Source organism: Mus pahari, chromosome 20 (assembly GCF_900095145.1).
Source record: "Mus pahari chromosome 20, PAHARI_EIJ_v1.1, whole genome shotgun sequence".
Classification (NCBI taxonomy): domain Eukaryota; kingdom Metazoa; phylum Chordata; class Mammalia; order Rodentia; family Muridae; genus Mus; species Mus pahari.
Genome location: NC_034609.1, coordinates 7913683 through 7922843, shown reverse-complemented (window position 1 = coordinate 7922843; position 9161 = coordinate 7913683). Strand labels below are relative to the sequence as shown.

Here is a 9161-nt window from a genome sequence, read left to right as displayed (position 1 = left end):
CAGAGCAAGTTCCAGGACAGCCAAGCTTAGGCAGTGAATGAAATCATTAAAAACAGTGGTGAAGCAGCTGAAGATGTAATAGAACAAGGGGTGTCATGTTCTAGCCTTAGCAACCAGTAGAACTTGGCAGCTTTGGCAAAGTGTTGTAGCTTTAGAGTCAAGAATATAAGGGGTTACAGGAACAATTGATATTGGTTACCTGGAGCTAAGAAGTTAGAGGGGATTAAGAAGAGACCAGCATTACTGAGGTTGAATCTTCTAGGATTTCTGAGAGCACAAAGAAGCAGTGTTCTAGAGACAGCCAAGGTTGTACCTTGTGATTCAGCTGGACTTTGGTTATATGTAAGAATCATCCAGGTGATACTGGTTTTGAAGGCATGAAGAGGTCACACAAAGAATTTGAGGCTTGGCACCAATGAGGGAAACCTATGAGAGGCTATTGGTGAAATCTAGTTGCAACAGAAGACCCCCAGCCTATTGGAGATGCCAGTATACCATGGGATGAACCCTAAGAACAGCAGCAACCGTGGAGTAGAGTCAACTAGAGCCTAGAGTGCTATGGAGAGAAGATCTGGAGAAGTGAGCCAAGTCTTTTGGAGGATCCCAGACATTGGAACAAGAAGTTTGAAGTTGAAGTTGACTTGGAGACCCCAGGATGTTAGAGATGCCATAGCAATGGGCTATCCTCTGAGGGAATCTGCAAACAGAGTGGAACCAGCCAGAGAGAAAGAATTGCACTGCAGTCAGCAAATCAGAAAGGAGTTGGAGATCTGAAGACTGCTTTGACATCAGACCTGGAGATGCTGAGTTTGGAGTTTGCCTTGGTCTTGCTTTGGTCTGGTATTTCCTCACTATGATGTTTTGGAATGGTAATGTATATCCTGTGATAATGGAGCCGCGTGATCTGCTTTTTGAAATTTTGATTTTGTAGGGGATTATATTTAAGTGATCGGATGAGACTTTGAACTTTGGACTTTTAACATTGCTGAGACTGCTATAGACTATGGAGACCTTTGAAGTTGGAATGATCACCGAATAGTGTTGCTTACAAGGGCTGTAGCTGAGGTCGTTGGGATCAAATCCTGGCTCAGCTAGCTGTGGCAGCCAGCAATGGGAAGTTACTCCACCCCTCCTTATCAGCCCCTCCTCCAGCTCACAACAATGCTGCTGGAGCCTGTCAGTCAGAGCCTCCACACACGGCCTTTTCAGGACGAGGGTCTCTGGGAAGTCAGAGAAGAGTTTTCCTCAGAGCAAGTCACATTCCATGGGAGGAAGCAGTTCAAACCCGTTCATGTTCAAAGTGGGAAGGAACATGAGCAATAATTCTTGGGAGGATTCCAAAGAATTCACTGACAATTAATTCAATCAGTTAGTATTCTGGGCATGCCGAAAAGGCTGCGTACAACCTTCCAAATTCAGAATACACTCAGCTGTTTCAAATATCCCCACTTTGAAGTCTCAGCTAGTGTGATGTCGTGTGCAAGTCCCAGATGTGCAGGCGGTCCCAGATGTGCAGGCGGCCCCAGATGTGCAGGCCTTGGTGCAGATCCACAGGCACACAGAGCCCCTCCTGTTCAGTCCTGAAGAATACAGAGTTGGTCTACCAGAGGATGTGTGAGTCAGAGAAACGGATTTGGCTTCGCTCACACATACAACGGTGCCACTGGGCAAGGATGGACAGTGTTTCCAGAGTACGGTTCAATGGCTGGTCCAGCCCTGGGCCAAGAAAAACTTGCTGCACTTTCTGGAGATGCGATAGATCTCCAAGATCAACGCTCTGCCCCTGTATCACAACATGCTGCATATGCAGCCTCCCCACACCCAGAGACATGAGGGGACCCAGAATGAAGTGTATGCAGGGTTATGAGGAGGAGAGGCTCGGGTACCTCACCCAGGCCTCTCAGCAGCCATGAAACAAGATGCCCATCAGCGCACACGTGGTTTAGGATCCCAGACCTTGACAGAAGTTGAAGGAACTCCAAAAACTGACTTTTTTTTTTATCTTAAAGGGCTACTGAGGGTTTATCTCATCTCATAGATAGCTATGAGAATTAGGACAATTTAAAGAAAACCTCTTTAGCAACCCAGCATTTTAGAGCTTTGCTACCTAGTGGGACCATTCTGTTGTAAAATTGTAACCCTGGCTTCTCTGTGTTCTTCAAAGCAACACTTCATACATATTCTGGCACATGGGTGTACATGCAGATAGAGCACTCAGATATATAAAATAAATAGAATCTTTTTTTAAAAAAAAGTTAAAAAAGATTGTCCAGTATAATTCTGATAAAGATTTCTCTATCTTCTAAAACACTGATAATCTAAGCATTCATTTTAGACCATGCCCATTTGAATTAACAGTGTGTGTGTGTGTGTGTGTGTGTGTGTGTGTGTGTGTGTGTATGCTGTGAGGTAAGAGTTCAGGCTTACCTCCCAATATTGATATCTAGTTGTTGAAGCATTGCTGCTGAAGATAAACCTCTCTTCATGAGATTGCCTTGATTCCACTGTGAGGACCAGTTAGCTATATGAATCAATGTGTGCACTTCTTCCTGGTTCTATTCAGCTTTGCTTCTCTATGACCATCTTTATACCAACATCATTATTGATTTCATTAAATTAGGTTAAAAATAAGTGTTGAGAATAATGTAGGGTGTGCCTTCTCTTCCTTTGAAGAACTATTCTGTCTACACGGGGTCCTTTGTATCTATTTATCTTATGAACTTGTAGAACTTACAGTCTTAGACCGCAAGTTTCCTTGCCATGGGTAACAATCCCAGTGATTTAGTCTGTCTCCCTGCAGGATTTCCTGAGCATCTGTTAAGGCCTTTTGTGTCCCCTCTGCTTTCTGGCTTCCATGTTTACTCTTAGCTCAGTGGTTCTTATCCTTCTTAATGCTGGGACCCTTTAACACAGTTCCTCATGTTGTGGTGACCCCTGACTATAAAATTGTTTTTGTTGCTACTTCATAATTGTACTTTTGCTATTGTTGTGAATTGTAATGTAAATATCTATGTTTTTCTGTTTTGGGAAATATTAAAAAAAAATGGAATGGGCATGTTCCCGCTCTTGTGCCTCTGCCCTGGCGGCCTGGCCGGCCTTGCCCTGGCAGGCAATGGCTGACCTGTTTTTATTTTGTGGAGACTCTTGGTTCAGAGCTCCAAAATATCTTCACCCAGCTTGCTAAGTTCCCACTGGCGGGTCACTACCACGTCAACGCCATGTTTCAAATCCCCCCACAGCCTCTGTGGTGCACCTCAGGCACACCCACACTTTGCTCCCTTACCTGTCTCTCTTGAACCCAGACAAGCTGCCGCATGAAGGAACACAACTTGGTTCAGAAACGAAGGTAACTCAGTCGTTGGGCAAAGCAACTAAAATCCTAATCTGGTAAACCTTATTAAATTGAAATCCTCCAGTGGCGAATCCTTATGGATCTACCATTAAAACTGGGAGACAATTGTAGCTACATCTTGTCCTCATGCTCTTCTCATGATTTGAGCAGGAACAAGCTGGGTCCATTTTTTAAGTATTTCCTGCAACAGGTGGCACCCAACGTGTTGGGCAAGAATCCACTAGAAATTTAAGATTATTAGCTCAAGAGTTAGAGTTTTATTTTATTTTATTTCTCTCTCTCTTTTTTTTTTTTTAAAGTGAGTAGCTGGGTAGTGCTGAGACGAGTCATGTGGACTCAAGCGCAGGGAAGGGGGGGGATTTGTTGAAACAATGAAAGTGTAGAATGGAAGTTGCCTACTTCTTGGGGCAGAGATTGAACTGTGAATTCATAAAATTGGGATTATTTGCTTTTAGGATACCTTTATATAAAGACTTTGTCCGAATCACGTGGGGAATTTCACCTGCAGTTCAGAACTAAGATAGGGAAAATTGGTCACTGACTTCAAGTAGAGAAGGCAGTGAACAGGTATTAATAAAATAAATGTCTGTGGCTCCTGGCAGAGAGCTGAACGAATAGATGATTTTATATTTTGGGCGGAAAAACCAGGCAGCAGACCAGGCCAAGGTGTGCCACGTGGGAGAGGTTTATTATTCGGGAATGGGGGGGCAGTGACGCGGGTAGAAGGGTAGAGAAGGGGGGGAGAGAAGGCGAAGAGAAGAGGGCGAAGAAGAGTGAGGAGAAGATGGCTTCCTACTTTATACAGAAAATGATGTCACACCAGTGAGGGCGGGAACTGAGCCAAGTGGATTGTGGGATAGAAGGTCATTGTCCTGGCAACGCAGGTCAAGGGTCACATGGTTAGGCGAGGCTTGCAGTATCCTGGTGCTAACAGATGGTATAACAAGTTGGCTGCTCTAGGCAGAGAGCAGAACCACGCATATGCATGTTCTGTCTAATGTGGGTGCGACAGGAATACTGGGTTTTATATCCTCTTGCTAACATAGGAAAGGCCTAAGTATAAACACATACAGTATTTTAGTTTACTTCATTTGTTTTGGATTGTATTAATTTGAACTAGGATGTATTAGTCACTGACTCCAGAGTAGACTTTGCAGTGATAATCATTGCCTGCTTTGAACAGGTATCCATTATCTATTTCTGTGGCTCCAGGTAGAGAGTTCAACAGACAGATATTATACAGGTTTTAATTAAATATGTCTGCGGCTCTGGGTAGAGAGCCAAATGGAAAGATGGTGTAGATTATTTAACCAGCCACAGGAAGCTCATATTCTGCTAACGTGGGCTCCATGGGAATCTTGAGTGTCTTCCTGCTTGGCAAGATAGGAAATGCCTAGTATAGGCACATACAGTGTCTTAGTTTACTTCATTTGTTTTGGATTGTTTTGATTTTCAAAATGGGTGTGATGTTGAGTTTTGTGGTTATATTATTCCTCTGGGAGAGAGGTCTAAATAAAGAGTTTTCTGATTACTGGCTCAAGGGGATATGCTGATTTGGGAAAAAGGTTTTGTCTTTGTGTTTTTGGAAAAGGAGATTATGGTATTTACACCTTCCAGAGTTATATCAGATTTGATAGAGGGAGACCCCCCCCCCCGAAGAACTAGATTCCAGACAATCAAACAAAAAGTTATATTGATCAAACACATTGTTTTGAGGTTTGTATATTACAGAATATAGAGCCTTGTCAAGTCCACTTGTCAGACACGCTGAACTGACCTGTTTGAACTCCTGATGTCTTCGACTTTCAGCTGGATCCAGTCAGGGCACAGACATCAGAGATGAATACAATCATCGGTGTGGCCTTTTTAAGGCCAACCAACTCCCCCATTTTCCTTACCCTTCTGCCCCACACCTTCAAAAATATCCTAAAGCCCAGATTCAGCTTGAAGAAGTTATGAAGAGTTGTTGTCCCAGTTCCCCGGGCTTTGGGGCTGAAGGGGGTTATTATAGGTTGTCTTTCTAGTGAATGTATAAATGGTCATAATTGGAACATGGAAGAATAGCTAGAATTGATTGCATAGCCATAATCTCATTTGGTAGAAATCTTTTTAATTGTTACTAAGCTGAAGTCATAATTTCTTATTTTGGTACGGAACTTATTTTGATTCAAAATCAAGATTTTCATTGGTATAAATTTTTTCTATTGATACTAAAAATTTTAAAGTACAGTGCTTAGACCCAGCCCTTCTATTACTATTATTATAAACTGATATGAGAGGACTAAGCCTGTGAGTTAAGGGCCAAATAGCAAATTCATGGCTCTGAGTTTATTGTTAGGGTATTTTCAGTTATTTTAAATAGAAATGGCTGAGAGTAGTTAATGGAGAACAGTCCAGATTACTTTATATAGATAGCCTGGTTTTCAGAAACGTCCATTGCCTGCCAGTGCATGACCAGCCGGGCTGCCGGGGCAGAGGCACAAGCGCAGGAACATGCCGGTTCATTTTTATATATTTCCTGCAACATTTTTCAATGGTCTGAGGTGTGACCCACAGGTTGAGAACCACTGTCTTAGCCGAAGGCTGGCTTTTTAAATTGAGTTGGAGAATTGTCTCTCTGTTGTATTTCCTGGAAGACTTTGTACAGAATTGAGTTTTATTGAACACTTGGAAAATTTTACCACAGATCCTTCTGGATATGGAGTATTCTTTGTGGGAACAGATCACTGACAGTTTAAAATAGAGATATGGGCTCTGGGTGTCATCTGTTCTTGTGAACTTTGGTGGTGTTTTTTTTTCTTTCAAAGAATTACCAGTTTCCTCCAAGTCCTAGACCCCGCTCCAAGGCTGCTGTAGTATCTTTATATATAGCCTTTGACATCTACAGGCTTTCATCACTGATACTGGAAATCTGTAATGTCGCTTCTCTTTCTGGATGAATTTTCCTTGATTGTAAATTTTACCATTTCTTAAAAAAACAAGAAACAAAATCCTTTTTTTTTTCTTTTCTTGACATATTTCCTTTCAATGTAAATATTCTTCTGCTCTTCTTTCTACTCATTTTTTTTTTTTTTTGTTTTTTCGAGACAGGGTTTCTCTGTGTAGCCCTGGCTTACCTGGAACTCACTCTGTAGACCAGGCTGGCCTCGAACTCAGAAATCCGCCTGCCTTTGCCTCCCGAGTGCTGGGATTAAAGGCGTGCGCCACCACGCCCGGCCAAAAAACAAAATCCAACCCACTGTTTTAACTCAGTGGTAAAGCACATGCTTGGCTTGCATGGGACTTCAATTCAGTATCAGAACACCCACCACACACCCACCATACACCACACACACACACACACACACACACACACACACACACTCCACATACCATACATACCACACCACACACACAAACACACACCACACCATACACCACACACACACACCCCACATACACCACACCACACACACACACACACACACACACACACACCCCACACTGTTTTTCGTAGTTTGAATAAGAATGGCCCCTATAGGCTCATATATTAAAAATTCTTGGTTCCTAGTTGGTGGAACTCTTTGGAAAGGATTAGGAGGTGTGGCTTCATTGGAGGAGGTGCATCACTGGAGGTGGGATTTGAGGTTTTAAAAGTCTCTTGTCATCCGCACTGCACATGATGCTTCCCTTTGTGGAGAGGGTTATAAGTGCCCAGCTGCTGCTCTAGTGGTATGCCTTCCTTCTGCCACGCCCTCCACCATGATGTCGATAGACTCTCCTCCCTCTGGAACTGTAAGGTCCAAATAAACTCGTCCTTCTAGCATGGTGTCTGGTCACATCAGTAGAAAGGTAACTAAGATGCTGCCTTTGTGTTTCATGTTTCCCATGTTGATTGTATGGTTTTCTCATCTGATGGGAGGCTGGTGGGAATACTGAAACAGGCTTTATGCAACCCAGACTGGTCTAGAGCTCTCAAGTCTTATGTCTCCATCTACTGAATGCCGGAAACACAGGTGTGTGCCAGAAAACCTGGAACAAATGGTTTGACTTTAGATTATTTTCTTCTTTCTGCTTGTTTTTAAAAACTTGTTCTTCTTTTCCTAATTCCTTTTTTTTTTTCGGGTGGTGTTGGTGTGTGTGTTCAAGACAGGACTTCTCTATATAGCCTTTTTTTGGGGGGGGGTTGGTGGAGAGATGATCAAGAACTGTTCCTCTTGTAGAAAACACAAGTTTGGGTCACAGCACCAATGCTGCATGGCTCACAAAGGTTTGTAACTCCAGCTCCAGACAATCAGATAACACCCTGTCTGGGTTCAGAGGGCACATCACTCATGTGCATACTGGCACACACACACACATACATATAATTAAAAAAATAAAATGAAGGGGCTGGAGCGATGGTTCAGCAGTTAAGAGCACTGTCCGCTTTTCCAGAGGACCCCGGTTGAATTTCCAGCACCTACATGGCAGCTCACAATGTCAGTAACTCCAGTTCCAGGAGTTCCAATACTCTTTTCTAGCTTCCTCAGGCACCAGGTACCCAAGTGTTTCAGAGAAATAAATGCAAGTAAAATACATATACAATATAAAAAAATTAAAACTGAAAACATTTTTTAAAGCCTATTTCTATGACCGGCCCACTTGAAAAGAAAGTGTATTCTTCACTCCTTTGGAAAATCCCATTGTTCTTTGAATGTTGCCCATATTCATTCTGTTATTTTGTTGGCACTCCTTAGGGTTACCTGGGGCTTCCCTCTCTTCCCGTATTCTCCTTCCTTCAAATCCTGAATTGTAGTCCAAGCCAAAACATTTGTCTCAAATACTAAATGGTAGATACTTTATTTATAAAGGATTACGGTCACGTGTTAGCAAGTCTTGCTAGGTAGGGGTAAAGACTCCTGGGAGTGGTAGAAATGGCTCAGCAGTTAACAGTACTTCATTGCTCTTACACAGGAACCTGGGTTGAGTCCTCATCATCCTCATCAGATGGTTCACAGCTACCTGTAACCCCAATTCTTGGGATCTGATTCCCTCTTCCGGCATCTGCAGGCACCTTGCACATGCACAAGCAAGCACTCACACACCGCCACATATTCATGCAATTTAAAATAGAATCTTATATAAAAAAGAAAAGCCAGGAAGAAAGTAATTGTAAGCTGGCCTCTACAGCTCAGAGGTTTTGATAAAGTCAAAGCAAGAATGCTTTGCAGGTGGTCACTGACGGCTAACAGCAACATACTTCTTTTTCAAAGGTTAGGTAATAATGAAGTGTCATGAAAACTACATGGCAACCCAAAGTTTGGCATTGTACATGTACACTTGAATAAGAAACACAATTTTAATTAAGCCTTGCGTTTTCTGAGAGTGAGGTCAGGCGACTGCTGTTCTAAGGAATCATGAAGTGGCCGGGTGAACGGAAGTTTAAAATTTGTCTTGAATATGGGGTACGAAGAGAAACATCCATTAATGGTATACGCTTTGTGCGTTATCTAATTTTAGAAGTGTGGGGGGGGGGCGTCCTTTTAGAATTGAGGGACAGCTGACTGCGCTGTTCTGCTCACTCTGTTCTTGAATGTGAACGAAATCTCTCTCTCCCAGAGTCTGGTCACGGCAATTTCCAGAAATTCTGTCTCTGTCTCCCTCCCTCTCTCCCTCGTTCTTTTTTTTTTTTTTTTTTTTTTTTTTTTACAGTGTTTTTCTGGGTTGCCCTACCTAGAGTGACTTTCTATCTAAATTTCCAGTTTCCTGGCTAGACAAAGATGCTCAGCGAGGACCGCTTTCTTTGGCGCATCTTCTCTTCTGCGCCGTGATTGGTCGTTGCTTTTTT

General features: G+C 42.8%; 1 protein-coding gene across 2 annotated transcripts in view; it reads left to right on the top strand.

Annotated features, from left to right (window-relative positions):
- The window catches only part of Scoc (short coiled-coil protein), a 21448-nt gene that overhangs the window by 3857 nt on the left and 8430 nt on the right, over nucleotides 1-9161 (top strand). The window lies entirely within an intron of this gene.